Source organism: Marmota flaviventris, chromosome X, assembly GCF_047511675.1.
Source record: "Marmota flaviventris isolate mMarFla1 chromosome X, mMarFla1.hap1, whole genome shotgun sequence".
Taxonomy (NCBI): domain Eukaryota; kingdom Metazoa; phylum Chordata; class Mammalia; order Rodentia; family Sciuridae; genus Marmota; species Marmota flaviventris.
In genome coordinates, this window is record NC_092518.1 from 45969594 (window position 1) to 45991861 (window position 22268).

The 22268-nt window shown below is 36.1% G+C and overlaps 1 protein-coding gene across 7 annotated transcripts in view; it reads right to left on the bottom strand.

Moving 5' to 3' along the window:
• Fam120c (family with sequence similarity 120 member C) overlaps positions 1-22268 on the bottom strand; it is a 125602-nt gene that overhangs the window by 102110 nt on the left and 1224 nt on the right. The gene's annotated exons all lie outside the window — the stretch shown is intronic.

The following is a 22268-nucleotide window of genomic DNA, read 5'->3' on the forward strand; positions in this document are numbered from 1 at the left end:
ACTTTGGACTATGAGAACACAGAAGAGTCCTCCGGCCACATGGCCAGGACAAAATGGCAGATTAATCTCACCTCCCACATTTTTCGTGGGCTACCCATTGGTCCTTCCTATCATCACTCAAGCTGGACTTCCCACTCTGCCTCCCAGCTCCAACATATCCTTTCTCACACAGGCTGACAATCGGAATTAAAAGGCCTGCACCCAGCTGTTAGAAAATGCCTTCATAATTTTAATACATTCTCACTAAAAAAGACATCTCTTTTTCAGGCAAAATTGTGTTTCACAGGATTCTATGTTGCTGCTCTAATCCTAACATATTCTCAAAGCTAAATAATCTGATTTTTATCCCTTGACAGGTTTCCTTAAAAATTATTTATGGCTGTATTATAAACGAAAATTGCAGAGATAATGTTACATTTATGAGTAATGCATGTTTGCTTGTATTTTATTTCTGAAGATAGAGTATATTTGATCATCACAAGATAAAAAAGGCCGGCAATCTGAGATAATTTTCTCACAATCTCTCATGACAATCAAATATCCTTATTCGTCTTGGTTTTTAACTATGTAAATACAGAATATAGACAAATATATGCACAGAAACTTTGTGATGTCACATAGAGGTAAAAGTGCACTCCTAGTTAACAATAAGTTAAGATGGATCCAAATATTTAAGAACCATATGGTTTCATAATTATAACTACCTTTTATTATTTTTTATATTTATTTTTTAGTTGTAGTTGGACACAACACCTTTATTTTATTTATTTATTTTTATGTGGTGCTGAGGATCAAACCCAGGGCCCTGCACATGCTAGACGAGCACTCTACCTCTGAGCCACAACCGCAGACTCTATCTTTTATTCTTAGTACATATTTTTCCAGTTATTTAAATTATCTATACTCTTTAATCCATGATAATTAAAATATATGTCTAATTGTTTACTTAATTTGTATCTATTTGCTTCTAATCATTTCCTTCAACAAAAAACCACACAATTTATACTTCTTATACATACATTTATTTGATGCTCTGCCTTTTATAGTTACACATATTTAAGATAAATGTACTTAACTATAATTTTTTTTCTTTCAAGAGATAATACAACCATCAAGTAATCTCTAATTCTCAAATTATTGTACAAACTTTTATAAGATGATAAACATATGATTTTGTCAACAAAAATGTCAAAGGGCTTTAACTATATTTTAATTGAGATATTTCTTCTTATCAAGGTACAATAATTTATTTAGATTCTAAGATTTACAGAAATTGTTCCAAAGTATAACCAAGAAAAATTCTAAAAGGAGAAGAAGATAGTTCTATAGAGAGGAAGCACACACTGGAGGTCCTAAGAAGAAGAAGAAAGAAATCATCTTTGGGAAAAACAAAGGTCTTTATGTATTCTAAGATTTTAATGGTAAAAGAATTTTCCTAAATAGGGAAATCTTTATATCATTATAAAACAAATGAAAAACAGATTTATGTATAACTGAACTGACTATAAAAATTTGAACTGATTAATTCTAGGATATTTCAGGTTCTTTTCCCCTGATTTTATTATGCTGATATAAGCTAAGATTTTTGTCCACATTCTGACATGACAGAGCTTATTAAAATATTGAGCTTATACTCAATAATTCTTGGTGTTTGAACAAGGACCAATTTTTAATGAATCAAACTCATATATCCACGAAACAATAAATCTTTTAAAATGCTGACTTAAATTCCAATTTTGACACTTCTCATTGGAGGCTAAAATTAATTGATTCAAAGATATCAATAATGATTACTGTTGATTCTTACGTATTGGATATTTGTGGGATTTGGGAGAACATTTTCTTAGAACTGGAGCTCTACAAATTAAAATCATATGTTAGTTTTGAGTAATAAAAGTTACAACCTTTGTGGGAAATTCATTTGTATTACATAAATTTTCTAACTGGACCTATAATCCATGAAATATTGTAAGAGTTGTATATTGCTCCCTACACTGGGAAAAAAACCTTAATCATATTTTCTAAAAGACAATTAATAGACACCTATTTAATGGATAATATTCTGAGATACAGAGATATTTGAGAACTTCTCTCAGGAAGAGATTGAGGGTTCTTTTTAAATTGTCCATTTGCATGTAACATCAAAATGTATCAGCTAGTCTATATACTATAATATGACAATGATCAATAAAAGGTATCTCATTTTCATATCTAGCCTCAATTACTGTCATCAGAGAAGGCCTTAAAAATTACCTACTAGAAAGAAAGATAAAAGGGGACCTCTCAAACTTAGTATAGACCAGAACAAATTCAAGGAGATTTTCAAGAGATCCAAATTTATGTATTGTAATATTTCAAAATTTATGCCAGATGTCTAACCTCATCTAGAGAGATATTATGCTATTACTTAGCATAATAAAAACAGTTTTAGAGGAGACTTATCCTAACCATGCCCCAATAACACAGAATAGGTCAAACCTGATAATCTGTCTGAGGCACAGACAACTTCCCAAAACAGATATCCAACAGGTAAACAAAATGCCTAAAAACTAATTTTAGTAAGCCTTTCCAAAAATCCTACTGTTTTCATAGAGGGACTCAAAAAGACAGTACAGCTCCCTGGATTTATAGGGGGCCAGCTTTTTTCAAAAGATGAGTTTATTATCCAGTTATCCCTAAACATTTCAAGGGATTTACAAAGGTTAACAAAGTCCTAACCAAGTTTGGATGTTACACCATAGTTGAATAGAGACCAAACAAGGGGGCAAACATACAGACAGTAAGAGATTAAAATGCTAATCTTACCCCAAGAAAAGTAAGCTTCCTGGTTAAAAATTTTACTCCTCTTCTAAGTTATAAACAGATTTTAGAAGCCTCTAAACACTGAAACGGGGCCTTACTTTGAGCCCCTGTCAACAGTTTGTCACTGAGGAAAATAACCCTAAAAATAGTTACCCCTAAAATATTAGACAGACAGCCATAAATAAATTAGTTCAACAGCCAATAACTTATTTCAGTAAGACACTTAACATGATAGACCTTTTCTCAACTTTAATAATATGAGATGATGCCCTAAATACATTGATATTTTTGAAATTATAGTAAAGTCATGGATTATACATGGTTGCTGGAGCTAATTTTGCTACAGTGAGTGGAGTTGTTAAGGATGTTCATGCAGCTGTTTCTTAATACGCAAAGATTTTTTTTACATAAGATCTCTAAAAATGTTATTGCTAGCTCAATGTCATGTAAAATTCTAAATTAGATCACTGTCTTAAACAGTACTGTTAACTTGTTTTTATCCATTAATATTTGAGATACTAACTCCCCTTAGATCAACAGTGGATTTCATAACAATAATGACAGTTTTTCATAGATTGGTAAATGAAAGGCTATTCATTTTTTATTGGTAAAAAACAAAATATCTTCTCTAGGCTTATTTAACATGCATACTTCCTATTTTGGATAGATGTTTATATATTTCTCATGCCCCTAGTAAAAGCCACAGCTCCTAAGTTAAAAACTCTGTCATTAGCCTCATCCCAAATTAAGATAATTATTTAAGTTAATCTAGAGCTAATTTCAAAGTACAAAGTTTTCATATAACATTATATTTTCCACTTTTGATAATTCTATTAAAGTCAAAATCAAGTCATACAATTAATAAAGACTAAGTATCTATTTACCATAGTCCCTTTAAATGACTTTTGTCAAAATTCAAGACCAACTAAAGATGTTCAATCTTTTATTATTTAAATACTTGTATATAACTTGAACTAATGATATTATGACTTATGCTAGCCTTTCATTCAATGTTAATAAACTAAAAAGGGGGAAAACAAGGACCCCATATGTACACACTAGATCTTACATATATTTCAAAATTTTTCTTAAATTGTAATATTGAGAGTCTTACTGTTACTGAACATGATTCAGTAAATTAAGTCAGATTTTAAAAGAAAGTTTAAACCTGTCATCATGAAAATGTCTGAAAAACCTGGCACAGAAAGGTAAATTTCTAGCTGCAAAGTTTATAGCCATGAAGCTTCATGAGCTTATCAGGTAAGTAAAAATTATGAAGAGACTTCTGTGGACCCATCTCTCAAGTCCACCTTTAATGTGCATTGCAGTGTGAACTGGAAAGTCCACCCATGTAATTAGATTAATTATACTGACTATAATAGTCAGTTATAGCTATATGTTGATCCTATGGTAAACAGGCTATCTGGGAGTATCTGTTGAGAAAAAGACACCATATAGAAACCTAAACCAGCTAATCATGTTGGTCCTTATAGATTAAAGACTATATTTATATATCTGGACAATTGTCAAAATAGAAATATTGTTAAAATAGAATTTTCCTATATAGGCCAGTTATTTACAGACTGCTCTCCTAGAATTGACAAGGACAATTGCAGAAGCTTTAACCCTCAGTGAGATGGCACCCAAAAGGATGTCTGGTGGTTAACTTCTGCTTCCAGAATTTCTGCATTTCTGACAGACCTAAGAGACTCCTTAAATTTGAGAATTAAGAGAAAGGGTGATAAATATCCTGTAGCTTATAAAAAACACAACTTGCCTAATTGTAGCACTAGTTATAATAGAGGAAAAGGACACTGATCCTTCATCAATGTTCCTTTGTCATATTGCCAGCTAGCATGCTGAAGTTAATTTTCAGGCCTTAAAACAGGTGCATGCCATTAACTAGACCTAGGCAACCTCTTGATCTCATGATCCTTGAAGGGACTACTTTAAATATTATTCATTGTTTCTACAATTAAAGCCTTTATAGCTATGTTTTAAAATTTCCAATGTGAATTTTCTTAATAATTCAATTTAAATTACTTCCAAGATAGTCAGATAAGTGCTGATGGAATGATTGGAATTCAGTTAAATGTTCTAAAAGCCACTGTAATGAATAATGCAAATGAACATTATTTGCATTATTTGGGAATAATGCTCTATGGTTTGGGGAAAGGCTTAAATGCCATGCCAATTAAATATGTCTGTGTTACTGTGGCCAAACACAATGCTTTGCAATAAAATTGGGAAAAGATTAAGAATCTTTTGATGAGTGTTTGGCAGAGTAGTAATAATAATAACCTGGATCTTTCAAAGTTAATTAAATGACTTTAATCCTAAAAAATATATTAAAACATTCTACATATGTTATTGGAAATAATATGTTTTTCTACTAATTCCTTTTGTGTCTCAACAGTAGGTCATGACAACCTTGGACCAAGAATCCAGTGACTGGAAGATACCCCAATTGCTTTTTTATATTAATAAAAGGGAATATTTCAGGAACCACTCTGGAAATACATACCCTTAAGTCCTGAGCAAGAGATACTGAACAATTATTGTGCCCTGCCATAGCTTGGGCTTTACCTCTGCTTAGATAATGAGGTGTGGCTCCAGGTGTAGGCATCACCCAGTGGGGTTGAGTTACACTCACCTATTCCTTTGAATCCTATCCCTTTACCCTTTTTGGGACAGAATGTTCCATGGAACCTCTGCTTGTGTGTCCCCTACATAAGAATTAAGAATTCCAGTGGCTCTCTCTCTTTTCCACAGACCCCTAAGGTTGGAGAGCCATCCTGGATTTTGAAAAGGTACTTCTGTGTGTTTGCGTGCTTTCTTTGCCATTTTCTTAAGTTATTGGAATAGTTAGATTTTGTGAACCCAGCATTAGGTCACCAGCTAGGATAGATGCCAACAGCAGTATATTTGAGTTTTAAACAAACCAAATGCTGAGGGTTGGGACTGTAGCTCAGTGGCAGAGCCGCTTGCCTAGCATGTGCAAGGCATTGGGTTCGATCCTCAGCACTACATAAATATAAACAAATAAAGGCATTCTGTCCATTTACAACTACAAAAAATAAAAACAACAACAAAAAAATTAAAGCAAGAGCTGAGATTTTGAATCACTGATAACAGCTTTTCATTGCTGCTTCACCATTCAATGGATATGAATTGAGGACCCATTAAGTGTCAGGATGCAGAAAGCACAAAATAGGACATTTAAAAGCATGTGAGAAATTATGAGTATAAGATGCCATGGCGGGGCTGGGGATGTGGCTCAAGCGGTAGTGCACTCGCCTGGCATGCGTGTGGCCTGGGTTCGATCCTCAGCACCACATACAAAGAAAGATGTTGTATCCGCCGAAAACTAAAAAATAAATATTAAAATTCTCTCTCTCTCTTTCAAAAAAATGCCATGGGGAACAGAGGAAAAACAGCTTACTGCCTAGAGGGGAATCCTTTTTAGAAGAAGCAACACTTATTTATTAACCTCAGAGAAAGATGACTAAGAAAGGTTGGCGTCTCATTTCCAACCATAAGTAGTCTAAAGCAGCGGCTTTTAAACTATGCTTCCCCAGCTGGGTGCAATGGCAGAGGCCCATAATCCCAGAGACTTGGGAGGTTGAGGCAGGAGAATTGCCAACTTCAAGACCAGCTTCAGCAACTCTGTGAGGTCCTAAGCAATTTAGTGAGACCCTGTTTCAAAATTAAAGAAAGGGCTGGGGACATGACTCAGTTGTTAAGTTCCCCTAGGTTCAATTGCCAGTACCAAAAATATAAAAATAAAAATAAATTGTGCTTCCCCAAACCCAGATTTCAGCAGGAGGATACAGGACAAAATAACGAGGAAGGATCAATGTTCCTACTTCCTCTTCAACCTAATCTCATATCCTCCATTTTATATTTAGGCTTTCAGGAACATAAAAAATATTTGCAGGGGCTGGGGTTGTGGCCCAGTGGTAGAGTGCTTGCCTAGCATATGTGAGGCACTGGGTTTGATTCTCAGCACCACATATAAATAAATAAATAATAAAGGTCCATCAACAACTAAAAAAAAAGTATTTGCTAGGCAGATACAGTGGCACACACTTTTAATTTAAGCAACTTGGGAGACTTGAGGTCAGAGAACTGCAAGTTCCATACCAGCATCATCAATTTAGCAAGACCATGTCTCAAAAAAATATATATATAAAAATTAGGGGGGAAGAATCCCATCAAAATATAAAGAAAGATCAGTGACTAAGAAGGAGGGTATTGGGGAAGGTGAGGATGGACAGGATAAGGGAAGAACAGTAGAATGAATTTGAGCTAACTTTCCTATAACATACATGAATACACCACAATGAATCTCATCATTATGTATATCCACAAGTCACTAGTTGAAACTATAATAGAAAGATCAGAGCAGTAGAGGGAAGGGAATGGGGAAAGGAGGGGAGAGAGAAAGGGGAAATACTTAAGACTAAACTAGAGCAAATTATATTCCATGCTTTTATAATTATGTCAACATGAACCCTAATGTTATTATGTATAACCAAAAAGAAAAATAAAATAAAAGGGCTGGATGTAACTCAGTGGTAAAGAAGCCTGAGTTCAGTGGCAGAGTGCTTGCCTAGCATGCATGAGGCACTGGGTTTGATCCTCAGCACTATATAAAAAATAAACAAATAAAATAAAGGCATGCTGTCCATCTACAACTACAAAAAATTTTTTTAAAAAGAAGCCTGAGTTCAATCCCCAGTACCACACACACAAAAAAAGCATATTTGCTATAAATACAAAACTATTAACCACCAGATTATAAGTTTCGAGAAAGCTGGATTTCTTTATTTTTTACAGTGCTGGGAATAGAAAGAACCCAGGGCCTTGCACATGCTAGGCAAGCACTCTACCACTAAACCACACCCCCAGCCCAAGGCTGGAATTTAAAAATGTCGGTTTTTTTTTCATTGCTATATCTTTGGTAGATAGAACATTTCCAAAAAGCAGGCAATCAATGAATTGGTTTCAACTTTCAACTTTTCAACTAGGTAGTTATCTTGGTGTGGGGATAAAATTGTGAACAAGAAACAAAATCCTCCTCTCACAGAGCTGAAGCTATAGTGATTAATGTTTCAAGATAAACACTGGGCTAGGCAATTAAAGAAATATTTCACTTATTCATCTAACCCTATAAAATAGGTATTATGTCATAATCCCTCTCCTCTTCCTTTTTTTTTAAGCAGAGAAAACTCTTGCCTGAAAAATTTGAATAACTTAACCAAAATCACACAGCTAGCAACATGGCAGAAATTGTATTTGAACCCAGTAAGACTCAACTTCAAAATACTGTTCTTTCCATTAAATATGTTGTTTCTCAAATAAAGACACCTAGAAAATTGTGCATATACTAATCTCAGATCAATTCACAAATATATAGTAAATACGGGCACAAAAATTCACTAAGAATAACTGGTGGGCCCATAAGTGGCAAATTATGTTAGCTCCCTGCCTGGAACATAGAAACAGCTTAATAAATGCTTGTTGTTTAAAGTAACTTCAAACCACAGGCAATACTTCCTTCAGTTTGTCTCATATCCCATTGGAATATAACTTTTCCAACTATCTACCATGCTCAATATTCCAAACTGGTGTCTGACTCAGGCAGGGCTCTATGGTCTTCCTTTTCCACCTTTTCTCAATCCCAAAGCAAAGGAAATCAAAGGTGACAAGGAATCAGACCCTCATAAAAACATTTGGGGTGGGGAAACTTGTGCGAAAATCTGCATTAGCAATAAAAATATTGATGACTTACAATTCAACGGTGCCTCGAACTCTTAACAAATAAAAACTGAACTGTTTGAAACTACTGTTGATGCAACTACGCATTACCAGACATTGTTCAAATCAAAACTCAACCATTAAGAGACTAAATTAATTACTATTAGGCTGCCAGGGACTAGCATGTTTCTGTAGGTATCATGTGTAAGAATCCAAAGAAAACCATAGATTTTTTTTTTTTTTTTTTGAGAAAAACTCTGTTGTGGCCCCTCCTTGGGCTGGAAATTATACTTTGACAGTAACTTTTATAATCAGTAAATACAGCAGGAGCTGTGGCATTCAGTAGACATATGCTCAAATTGAACTTGTAGAAACAAGTTATAGGGAAGTCTCTTAGCTTCTTCATTTGTAAAAGGAAAGAATCCAATACCTACCTGATTTTAAGACTTAGAAACTATTTTTAAAATATTCATATTTTAGAAATTATTTATAAAGTGCCTGGCACATCCTCTGAAAAAGTAATTATGAAATAAATTATAGCCTATTCTGAAAGGATAAAGTCTATGGTATTTCTGGAGGTCCTCAAAGTCATTTGAGACCAGGAGGTATCAGATCAAGCACTTATTCTGCCCAAGGTAAAACCATCAAGATTGAAAAGTCAGAAGGAAGGTATCTTTAGGAATAATAAGAGAACAAGAGTTCAAGAAAACTTCTGGGCTACCCCACAAAGGAAGACAGGAAGTGCGAAGACAATTACGGTAAGAAATTCCTAAGAGCACTTGAAACAGGGTTTGCAAATGCTTATAAGAGGCTACGAAAAATAAACTTTCAGAAATTAAACTAAATCATGCTGTGGGTGTTAACTACACACACACACACACACACACACACACACACACACGATACTGGGGTTTTCCATTTAATTTTAAAACAAAAGTTTAGAAAGAGACAATTTTGATCATTACATTTTTAGTTTATTTTCCTCTACCTTGGATCCTGCCCAATATGTCCCAAGAGGTCTAATATTTTTGTCAAAATGTGCAGTACAGAATTTAGTCTTGACTCCTTTAACTGGGAGTGATCAAGTTGATTCCATTTCATAATGGAAAACAGCTATTTAGAAAGATGTTTCCATAGTTTATTTTTTGTTTTGGTGGTATTAGGGATCAAACCTGGGACCTTGCACATACTACCACTGAATTACATTCCCACCCCACCCTTTTTTGTGGTACTGGGAATGAACTCAGGAGTGGTCTACCACTTAAGTACATCCCCAGTCCTTTTATTATTTTTTGATTTTTGAAAGGATCTTGCTAAAGTTTCCAAGACTGGCCTTGTCCTTATGATCCTCCTCACTCAACCCACCTCTTGAGTCCATGTGATTAGTTATATGCCACCTTGCCCAGATTCCAGTCCTTTTATTTATTTACTTATTTATTTTGGGGTACTGAGGATTGAACTCAGGGGCACTCAACCAATGAGCCATATCCCCAGTTCTTTTTCTGTACTATTTATAGACAGGGTCTCACTGAGTTGCTTAGAACCTTGCTAAGTTGCTGAGGCTGTCTTCCAACTCACGATCCTCCTACTTCAGCCTCCCCAGCTGCTGGGATTGCAAGGCATGCACCACCACGTCCTGACAATTCTTTTAAAATTTTATTTTGAAACAGGGTCTCACTAAATTTTTCAGGCTGGTCTCAGATTTATAATCCTCCTGCCTCAGCCTCCTGAGTAGCTGGGATTAGAGACATGTGCCACTAAGCTTGGCTAGCATAGTGTTTTATATTGAGTGCAACTTCTCCCAAAATAATTGTAAAATTCTGGTATTTCCATGACATCATTCTTCTTTTTCAGTACCATTAGCATGGTAACTCAATTTCTTTATAACAATTCTTCTTCTTTCACACCATGAACATTGAGAAAGGCTGAACAATATTTCTTCATTTTCATAAAACATGTCAGAGAGCCTTTTCTGGAATGCAACAGAAAACTCCACAATTGTGGGAATGTAATTCAGGCCATCACTTTCATTTCTTGGAAACTAATTTCAGTAAAGGAAAGTCAGCCAGTTTATCTCTTGCCAAATGAGTTTCCCAAAGGCATAATTTTGCTAGGAATGAACAAATGCAACCATATATTTGTGAAGGTATTTTTGAGCAACCCAGCTTTTATTCAAGATGTATAGATGAGTTGTAAGGTCAACCAAACAAGTCAAATATTTTATTTCAATACATATGGGTGTGCTGAATGTCAAACATGTTTTTTTCTTTTTCAGTATCTTGAGTAATGTGCCTCAACTAAGCCAATCAACCTCCACATAATAAGACAGATTTCCATGGCATAAACCTATTAATTCACAAAATCACAATGTTAATTACTAATCCTTGACCTGATTCATTTTGAATTTTTAGGTACAAAGTGAATCCTAAGGAGAAAACAATCAGGTATATGTTTAAGTCCTTGGAATATGTCTCTGCCTTAAAAAACATGTTTCAAGTCCAACAGTAACATTTCCAGAAGCACAAGCTAGTCATATTTACTAATTTTGATCAATCAATATAAAAAATTTCAAGACTTGGCTAGGGGTATAGTTTAATAGTTGAGCACTTGCAGAGACCTGGGTTCAATTGCCAGCACTTTGCTCAACACAGAAAATGCAGGTATTTAAAAATGTACCTATGAAATGCTACAAGTCCAAAAGAGTTAGATTATATTGAAATTCAAATTGTATCTACATGCACTCGTTCTCAAACTTACAAAGAATCAGCTGAAGACCTTCATAAAACAGATGAACCTCTCCCCCAGTTTCTGATTCAGTAGATCTGATTTGGGTTTCTCACAGGCTGAACTCACAGTTGTCAGCCAGGAATGCAGTCATCTCAAGGTTTTACTGGGGAAGGATCCATTGCCAAGTTCACTCACTTGGATGTTGGAAGGACTCATTCCCTTGTGGGTTGTTGTACTAAGAGCCTCTGTTTCTCACTGGTTGTTCAAGAGTCTGCCCTCAATTTCAGAGGTGGAGAATTTGCATTTCTAACAAGCTTTCAGGTGATACAGTGCTACTGGTCAGAGACCACACTTTGAGAACCACTGGTTAGGCAAATAGCTAAGTGTACAGCTCTGTGGGTGGTATTTATATCTGCTATAAGCAATGGCTACTATCTAAAACTTTACAAATAATTGAACTTCTGGACCCAATTTGTCCCTAAAATGTTCAGTTACCCATCTTTGACATCCTGAGCAAAATGTGTTTCCAATCTTTATAAATGCATGATATAATTTCTGCTGCACTCAATATTCTTCAATAAAAGTACCACCTACAAAAGGTTTCCAAGCCCTGACAAACTTCATTTAACACACAATTGTATTTCATGGCAGCATGACTTATTCTATCTGTATTCAAAAACACAGATTGTTGAAATTCCAAGCTGTTTTTAAAGTTGTTTTCATTTCAGCAGTCATCATTTTTGTATACTGGTCATATTTTTTAACAAAGATTTATTTTTAAATGGTATTTTGAATGGTGGTCTTTGAACAGACACATTTTATTTAGAGACATGGGAAAATTCATCAATTCCACAAAGAAATAGGCTCATTCCTGTTTTCAGCAAATAGGCGAACTTCTTGCATAATCCTTTTCACTTGCATAGATGTGGTTTCTCAACACTGCCATTAAAAATGTACAAGCACAGGGCTGGGATTGTAGCTCAGGGGTAGAGCACTTGCCTAGCATGTGTGAGGAAATGGGTTTGATCTTTAGCACCAAGTAAAAATAAATAAATAAAATAAAGGTACCGTGTCCATCGAATAAAAAATATATTTTAAAAATGCACAAGCACAGCAATTGATAGTATTTTAGTTATCTATTTCTTATGACAAATTACCCCCAAACTTAGTGAGTTAAAACAACATTTATGATCTCACAATATCTGTGGGCATGCCTTAGTTGGGCCCTTTCACTCAGGGTGTCTCACAGGCTTCAATCAGTGTTGTCAGCCAGGACCATAGTCACCTCAAGGCTTCAATAAGAAGGATCCATTTCCAAGCTCACTCACTCACGTGGCTGTGGACATGATTCGGTTCCTTGCACGTTGTTGAAATTAGGGCCTCAGTTCCTTACTGACTGTCGGTTGGAGGCTGCCCTCAATTTCTTGTCAAGTGAACCTCTCACAACATGGCAGCTTGCTTCATCAAAGTGATCAAGCAAGAAAAGCCAAAGAGCAAGAGAAGAATTGAGAAAGAGAGATCGTGAAAGCACAAAGATGGAGAAAGTCATACTATTTTATAATCTAATCTTGGAAGTGACATATCATTGCTTTTGTTGTATTCTTCTCCTAAGGAGCAAGTCACTAGTTCCAACCCACACAAGGAGTGGGAGGGATGATTACAAAAAGCTGTGAATATCAGGATGGTTCAATCATTGGAAGATACTGCAGGAAATGTCCATTATGAATGAAAAAGGGCACTTGGTCACGGTGTCAGGAACTTGCCATGCAATGGTAGAGATGCTGATAAATGAAGACCTTGTGGCTCAACAAAAAGGGACAGTCAGTATGGCCAGAGTACCTGGTATTTCAAGAGAAGTTGAAAGGCCAGACTGTTTTGCAACATTTCACAATTTTTGTAAGTTTGCAACAAATTCAAATTAGCTAAAAAAGAAATGTGGCTCAAGGATGTGCCTCAAGTGGTAGCGCACTTGCCTGGCATATGTGAGGAACTGGGTTCGATCCTCAACACCACATAAATAAAATGAAGATGTTGTGTTCACCTAAAACTAAAAAATAAATATTTTATAAAAAGAAATGTGTTCATATAATGCAATGCAGGAAATGAAAATCATTTGATTAGATGATATCTTAATATTCACCTAAACACATTATTTGATTTCAGATTCTGGTGAACACTATTGATGAAAGATAACAAATGTTCTCCAGAAAACCATCCAAACAAAAATGTGTGGACCAATGCAAAAACATATGCATGGTCCACATATGACCTACTGGTTGCCAGTTTGCCATCTTTGTCACAACCTTTCTAATTTCCTATGTGGTACAAATGAAAGGGCAAGGGTTTTGGTGCCTGGCATGTAAATTCTGTCACTTCTACTGGTTATGCCCTGAATCTATCACAAGGGCCAGAAAATAATACCAGGGTATCATACTATATTTTATTACTTGCCTCCTCTACTAGATTATAAACTCCTGTAAGAACAGATTACCATGCTTTCTACCCCTAACTTCAACAGTCCTTATCTCACTTCTCTACTTAATTTTTCTCCACAGCACTTACTATACTACCTAAAATACTATATTTCATCTTTTTTTTCATTCTTTCTTTATTCTTTTTAGTTATACATGACAGTAGAGTCTATTTTGTTATATATCTTATTCTGTCCTTCTAATTAGAATTTAAACTTCACAAAGTCAGAAATCTGTTTTATTGACTGCAACATTATAATTTTGACTCTGTCTAGCACATAGTAGGAGCTCAATAAATATTGGCTGAATGAATGAATTCCATTGTTCGTAGTATTTAGCACAGCATGTGTGGCACAGAGTATTTGCTGAAAAATGTTAACTGAATTAAAAAGACCTTATCATTCTGGTAAGAAAAATTGGGTGAAATGAGGCTAGAGAATGGAGGCAGATCACCAAGAACACTGCATGTCATGCCATGCTAAAATTAAAGCATGAGAGTGAAATAATTAATGTCCAATCCAGTTAGGGACACAAGACATTTGGGGCAGAGTCATAGTAGTTGGTATTTATTATGTGCAATGTAATATTCTAGCCCTTTACTTATATTAAATCACTTATTGATCACAAGAAAAAGTATGTGATGTAGGCATTACTATCCTCATCTTCCAGATGAGGAAACTGAGGCACAGAGAAGTTAATTTGCTCAAGGTTACATAAGGAGTAGGGGAAAGAACAGGGATTTAATTCTAGGCAGTCTCACTCCAAGATCTGTTCCATTATGTTGCACAAACTAATTATAAGAAAAGGTATTCTGGGAAAAAGAAATACAGCCATAAAAAGTGTAACTATGGGGTGTAAGGGAGATAGAAATGATCACAGTATGTTATATAAATGTGACAATAAATACATTATTCTGTATAATGAATGTGCACTAATACAATTGTAACTGTACTATTTTGAGACATATTAAGGAGGAACTATTCCGGTATCAAATATTTTTAGGTTCCAATCTTGGTCCATCTAAGTTCCAGCAGTCCAAACTTGGATCAGAAACTACACTGAGGCCATTTTTGTGTTATAAAATGGAGATTAGTATCTATCCTGAAGGGTGGTTGTGAGGATTAAATGATCTAATGAATATGAAAAGGACCTAGCATACATCATAGTTATTATTACTACCAACAATGGGGTATTATATATTCTATATCTGCACTGATAAGCAACTACAAACTCACTTCTGAATCAAAGGAGTTTAGCAATCAATTTGCAATCTGAGTTCATTTACATGTGGTTTACATATAACATTATAAAACACTGGTTCTAAATTGTTCCTCATCTGATCATTAAAGCCTTTTACAGTCTAATTATTCAACTAATTTTTCTCAATCTTTTTCTCTCAACAATCATTTTACATATATTTATACAGATAGACCTAGATATAGATATATACAGATATATAGATATATATCTCATTCTAGAGCAAATTACTGTCCTCTTAGAACTCATTTAAAAGAGAATTATAGGGCTGGGATTGTGGCTCAGCAGTAGAGCGCTTGCCTAGCACGGGCGGGACCCGGGTTCGATCCTCAGTACCACATAAAAATAAAGGCATTGTGCTGTGTCCATCTACACCTAAAAAATAAAATAAAAAAGAGAATTATAATGTGATATTAAATACTATAAGGGAAAATCATGAGAAATTAAAAAGAGAGCACTTTAGAAATACAAAGGAAAGTATCATTCACCTAAAGTGGCAAAGGTAGCTTGGAAAGATAAGAAATTCTGGTGCCTTCACCTAAGGTAATGGGGGTAGAAGCAGACACATGTGGCTAAATTCAAGACATTTTTGAGGAAGAACTGATAGGATGAAGTGGACATGAGAGCCAGGCACAATGGTGCACACCTGTAATCCTAGTGGCTCAGGAGGCTGAGGCAGGGGCATCAGGTGTTCAAAGCCAACCTCACCAAAAGCGAGGGACTAAGCAACTCAGTGAGACCCTGTCTCTAAATAAAATACAAAATAGGGTGGGGATGTGGCTCAGTGGTTGAGTGCCCCGGAATTCAATCTCCATTACAAAAACATTAAAAAAAGAGAGGGGGACATGGGATGTAAAGGAGAGTGAAGAAAACCAAGGATTTCATGGTTTCTAACTTGAAAGGATGAAATATATTACTCACAGAAAAAGAGAATACCACAAGTAGAACACGTTTTGGGTTAAGATAATGAGTTCCAGCTTGGATTATTTTAAGTTTAAGTGACCTATAAGACATCAAGAAGAGAATTAAAAAGATTCAATGTTCATAAGAAGCTGTGCATGGTGGCGAACCCCTATAGTCCTCAGGAGGCTGAGGCAGGAGGACTGCAAGTTCAAAGCCTGCCTCAACAACTTAGCAAGGCCCTAAGATACTTAGCGAGACTCTCTCAAAAATAAAAATAAAAAGCGTGAAGGATGCTGCTCAGTGGTTAAGTGCCCCTGGATTAAATCCCTAGTACCAACATATATACATTCATACACACACACACACACACACACACACACACACACAAATAAATAAATAAATTCATGAGAAAGGTTGGAGGAAGAGAGTCACAGGAATCAGAATATATTTAAAACTCAAAGCTAAAGTAATGGATGAGATTGCTCAGCAAACAAATGCAGAAGAGTGACTAGGACAGAAGTCTCAGGAACACCAACATTTAAGGATGCAGGAACAGGAAGAGCAAAAAGGATGGGAGAAGATTCAAGAAGATTCAAAAGAAGAATCAGAAGTATTACTCAGCCATTAAGAAAGACTTTATGACATTTCCCAGTAAATGGAGGGATCTGGAGAATATTATGCTAAGTCAAATAAGTCGATACCCGTCCTCCGAAAAAAGGTCAAATGTTTTCTCTGACAATGTGGAAGATAACCCACAAAAAGGGTGGAGATGTTCAGTAAATTAGATAAAGGGGAATGAAGGTAAGGGAGGGGATAGCAAAAGGAAAGACAGTGGGATTAATCTGACCTAACTTTCCTATGTACATATATGAAAATACCATAGTGAATCTCACCATTACAGAATGGGTCCTAAATACAATAAGATATATTTCATGCTCGTATAATTTTATCAAAGTGGATTCTACAGTCTTGTATAACTAAAAAGAATAAGAAAAAATGTGACTAGGACAACGGGGCACAGTGGCACATGTTGATAGTCCCTGCTACTCTGGAGGCTCAGGCAAGAAGACGGATTGCTTGATGCCAGGAGTTCTGGGCCAGCCAGGGTATAACATAGCAAGGCCTATCTCAAAAAATTAATAATAAGAAGAAATAAATAAATCATAAGTAACATTATGGAATCCAAGGGAGGTAGTTCAAGGATAGAATGGATCAAAGAAGGCCAAGAATGATAAGAATGGAAATGAATGTGGCAGTTCAGAGAGGTGAAGCCATATATAAAGTAACAATAGGCTAGGGAATGATAACTAATTCACTTTTCTTTTTCAAGAACAATGGTAAAAGGGAAAAAAAGATAACAATAATGATAAAGGGGAATACTTTTTCTGTTAAAATTATTTCTGCATGGGACTGGGGGGTGTAACTCAGTGATAGGGCACTTTCCTAGCATGCAAGTGCCCTATCTCAGGCCCTGAGTTAAATTTCCATTACCACCACTACTATTACTACTACTACTACTACTAATAATAATAATCTGTATGTGCTGTAAGTGAAAGAAATCAGAGACTGAAAATACAGAAAAAGGAAATGCTACTTTTGAATTCCTCTAACATCACTGTGAAACTCACTCATTCGGCAATTAGCTTACACATTTGCTTTGTACTGGCAGTATAGTATATTTAACAATGTTGGCACAAACTAAGTGCTTAATAAATCAGCTTAACTTTTTCTTCACACATCTATGCAATTAGATAATAAAATTATACCATCTCACAAAAAAATGTACAAAAAGAAGGAAAAAGTGCCGTGGCATTCTGGAAGGAGATTTTAAGCAAAAGAGACCTCAAATAAGGAATTTTGTCCATCACTTACCAGCACTCACACCAAAGAAAAATTATTGGAGCTGGGGTTATTGCTCAGTGGTAGAACATGTACTTACCATGCATGAGGCCCTGGATTCAATCACCAGCACCAAAAAAATTTGGTGGCAATAGAATCTAGGGTCTCAATCTACCGTTGAGCTAGTCCCTATTTACCTTTTTGTACCCTGGTTATTTACCTGTAAAAAGGGGAACAATACCATGTAGCTAGCAAGCTTGTGAGGACTAAACAAGATATTTAAAAAGCACTTTATATATAACTTGGTACTCAAGAAGTAGCAGCAATTACTATTATGATCATTTTTCCAAAATAAGAGCATCTAGAAGACTCACTGACGTTTCAAGTTGTCTATGACTATATAACTAAACAGTCAGGAAGCACACCAGCCATTGTTTTATTGTATTCTGAAGAAGGAAAGCATAAAATGACCATCAGCTCCTGGTCAGACTCCTCAAAGTCTAGTTATTCACATATTACCACTATGATTTCTGCCACAACTAAGTATTGCAACTTAATATTTTTCTTTAAACCACAACTCATTTTCATTAATTGGCCATATGTGAAAAAACTATACCTGTGGAATGGTGAATTTGATATGCTACCTTATCCTTTTTTTCTCATATACATTAACTATTAAATAAAGCACTCATCCTCTTCATCATATTACATCATCCCCCAAATCACTATCTAAAACTGCTTTAGGTTCCTCTACTTCTGAGATCCTTTGGAAGGTATCAGATAAGCAACTTGTGGGTTTACTCAATTTACCTGCTACTAGGAACTTTCATTTACAAAGGCCTACAGAATGCATAACTGAAACCAACCAAACAACAAAATTTATCTCAACAATATACACTGAATTGATTTGTGGGCAATCCTAAACTGTTTAAAGCTAAACATACAACCCAGCAATTTATTATTTAATTCTACCACCTTTACATTCTCTACCACAAGTGAAAATGATACTGAGAATAAAAGACCATCTTCCTGGCTGGGCATGCTGGCACATGCTTATAATTCCAGTGGCTCAGGAGGCTGAGGCAGGAGGATCCAGAGTTCAAAGCTAGCCTCAGCAACACCAAGGCACTAAGCAACTCAGTGAGACCCTGTCTCTAAATAAAATCGAAAATAGGGTTGGGGATGGGATGTGGCTCATTGGTTGAGTGCCCCTGAATTCAATCCCCAGCACCCTCCCCATGAGGCCCTGGATTCAATCCCCAGCACCAAAAAAAGCCCATCTTGCGGTCTAGTCTGAAGAATAAAACCAAGGAGGGAAAGAATCAAGTAGTTGGTTTTGTTTTAGAACACTAATATTCAGTCAGAAGAAATGCTAGACAGGCAAATCATCCAAGCAAAAAAACTGCCCCTTGGAGATGACAGAATACCTCTGAAAGGGGAAATTGTTATCCATTATTAATCAATGTCTTTCAAGTTACAATCAAGGAAATTCTTCACTCCAACAGTCACCAATCAGAACCAGGAGAGAGAACTTTACTCACTGATAACATCAACAAGTAATTTACATATGCAATTCTGAAGCAGGTCTTAAATCCACTATATTAAGTGTTCCACCATACACTTTTTAAAAGTCACCCTCACAACCCATTCCCTTAGGTTCAATGACCAATTTACTTAGGAAAAAAAAGAAATCCTGTGCCCAAAGTATACAAGCTATTATGAAAAATATAAAAAGATCAGAGTGTTTATAATCTAGCATGGAGAATAAAATTTATACATTCCCCAAACAGTGGTTCTCAGGGCTGAAAAAAACTACTGAGAATCCCCCCACCAACATTATGAAAAAGTTAAAACACACAGCCAAATTGAAATACTTTTACAATGAACATCCAAATACCACTGAGATTCTATCAATTTTTACTATACTTGACTCATCACATATCCATACATCTATATAATCCATCTTAATTTTTATTAACTGCTGGAGTTGTTATTATTTTTTAAGACATGGGTGTCTGGCTATGTTGCTTGGTCTGATCTCAAACTATCCTCCCACCTCAACCTCCAGAGTAGCTGGGAGTATAGATGTGCACCACCACACCCAGCTACTGCTGGGATTTTAAAAATGATAATTTGTGTAAAGTATGACAAAATGTATTTAGTCACTTCTCAAAATTTTTGACTGATGGAGTATGTGAACAAAAAATGTCTGGAAACCACAAACTCATACTTAGTGTTCATCTCTCCTGCCAACCTCCAATCAAAATCTATTCAGAGCTCACAAATGGTCATTTTAGCTCTCCACACCCTTGTCCACTATCTGTACTATCCTTAGCATACTTCATGGCTCAGCACCCATTTGTGATGCTCCTCCCAACTTTCACTCACTCACCCCAAAGAAACCATGCACCTATAGGGGCCTTATTATTATTTTTTTATATATAATTTACAATTAGCACACAGAATCTGAAATTTTGTCTTCAGTATGTCTCTTTTTTACGAACTCTGGATCTCATTGAGGGTAGGAATCCTCTTATCACTTCTGAATCTTCAGCAACCAGCCTAGTACTTTGCCAGCAAGCACTCAGTAAAGTAATAATAAATGAATGATCTGAACCTGTCTTTACCCAAGAGCCAGGGAAGAGTAGTCGATTATGGAAATGATCTAATCACAGTGGCACTTTAGAAAGATTTGGCTTAGAATACTATTAAGAGCATGGGCTTTGAAGCCAAACTGCATGGGCATGAATCCCAGAATCCCAGCTCTGCCACTTAGTGCTGGATGACTTTGGGCAAGTTTCTGAAGCTCCTGTGCCCGAGTTTTCTCACTTGGAAAACAGGGATAATATTGCTTCATGGGTAATTGTGATGATCCAATGAGACAATAATTTTTAAAAGGAATTATACAGGACTGGGGTGTAGCTTGGTGGTAGAGCACAAGACCATGGGTTAGGTTCCCAGCACTGAAAACAAAAAGGGCACACATGCAGTAGGGTGTTCCATCAATGTGGTCACTATTGCCAGCAACCAGGTTAAAAACGAAGAAAAAAAATCTTGAAGGTCTAGGGGATAGCAGTAGGAAGAACAGCCATGAATAAAGAATCTATTTAAAAATGTTCAGTTAGAAGGGCAAGCAAGTGGATTTCTTTTATACTATTTCCTTTGTATGTTTAAATTAGTCATGACTGGATTTTGTGTGTAGTGCTGGGAAATCAAACCCCAGGGCCTTGTGCATGGTAAACCCAAGTTCTACCACTGAGCCACATCCCCAGCCTACAACTGTATTTTTAAATTTAGACAGATATAATCTATCCACTCTAGACAGATTTGATACTGAACACCAGTAGTGTAGCATAAACTGGATTCTAGTAACTACTGTAAGCTTCTCTATATAAGTCTTTCAGTCTCTCAGCTGAAATTTCTTTCTTCAGTACTTCAGCAGGCACCTCTTCTTTATTGTGTGAATCTCACTATCCCCTGTCCTGTGAGGACATCCCCGAGAACCTTGGTTGGGGAATGGGCATACACACAGTTTTCTTCTTTTTTTGGCAATTTCATCCTACCCAACCTTGTACTGTTTTTTTTTTCTTCCTCCTGCCCACCTCCTTACTTCTCAAGCCTTATTATTCCCTACACGTAGGAACTTGAAACCTAAGAGTATGGGAAAGCAACAGAGCAACAGCAGTGGTGCCAAGAACTGGGGATGCTGCCAAGCTATTCCCCAGGCCCCATATGCAGTGAGTGACCCAACTACATGCAGATTGGACTTAACTGCTCATGGGGCCTCACACAGTTGGTATTCCTTTTTGTTTCTGCTCATTTTCTTCCTCTCACTGAAAGTATCCTCCTCCCAAATCTGTGTCACATTCAAATCCAACTCATCCTTGCAGACCCAGGCAAGGTCTTTCTTCAGGGAAGACTATCTCAGTTCACAAATATCCTCCCCCCACACATACACAAACAGGTATTATACTTACTGTCTGTATGATAAACCATAGTTGCCGTACACATTTACACGATTAAATAAATGTTCCATGTGTACATGATTAATTTTCCAAGAGCAGGAACGGTGTCTTGCAAACCCCTTATATTCAGTGGGTTAATACTTGTTGAACAGTGAATCAGTGGGTTTTTGTTTGTTCATTTAGGCTAACACAGGAGGAAATTGAAGTATGGATAAATGAGAAAGGTTGAATGGATAGATGGGTAAAAAAAAAAAAAAAGCAGCACCCTGTCAAGATGGGAAAAATATTGGAGGTGTTGAATTAACATCTGCTCAACTGACTTGCTGTGAGATTGGAAAAAAGTATAGGAGTAGATGTCAACTAGGAAAAGCAAGGAAAATGTATTTCAGTTTGAGGTAAAAGACAGCTGGAGAAAGGTGAGGCTGCAAAAGAAATTCTGACTTGATTGTGTTAAAACCTGGAGGAAGGCCAATTAGATAAGTGAAGGTAAATGGAGCTATTGGGATTACACGGATAGACATGTGGTCTGGTAGGTAAGCAAATC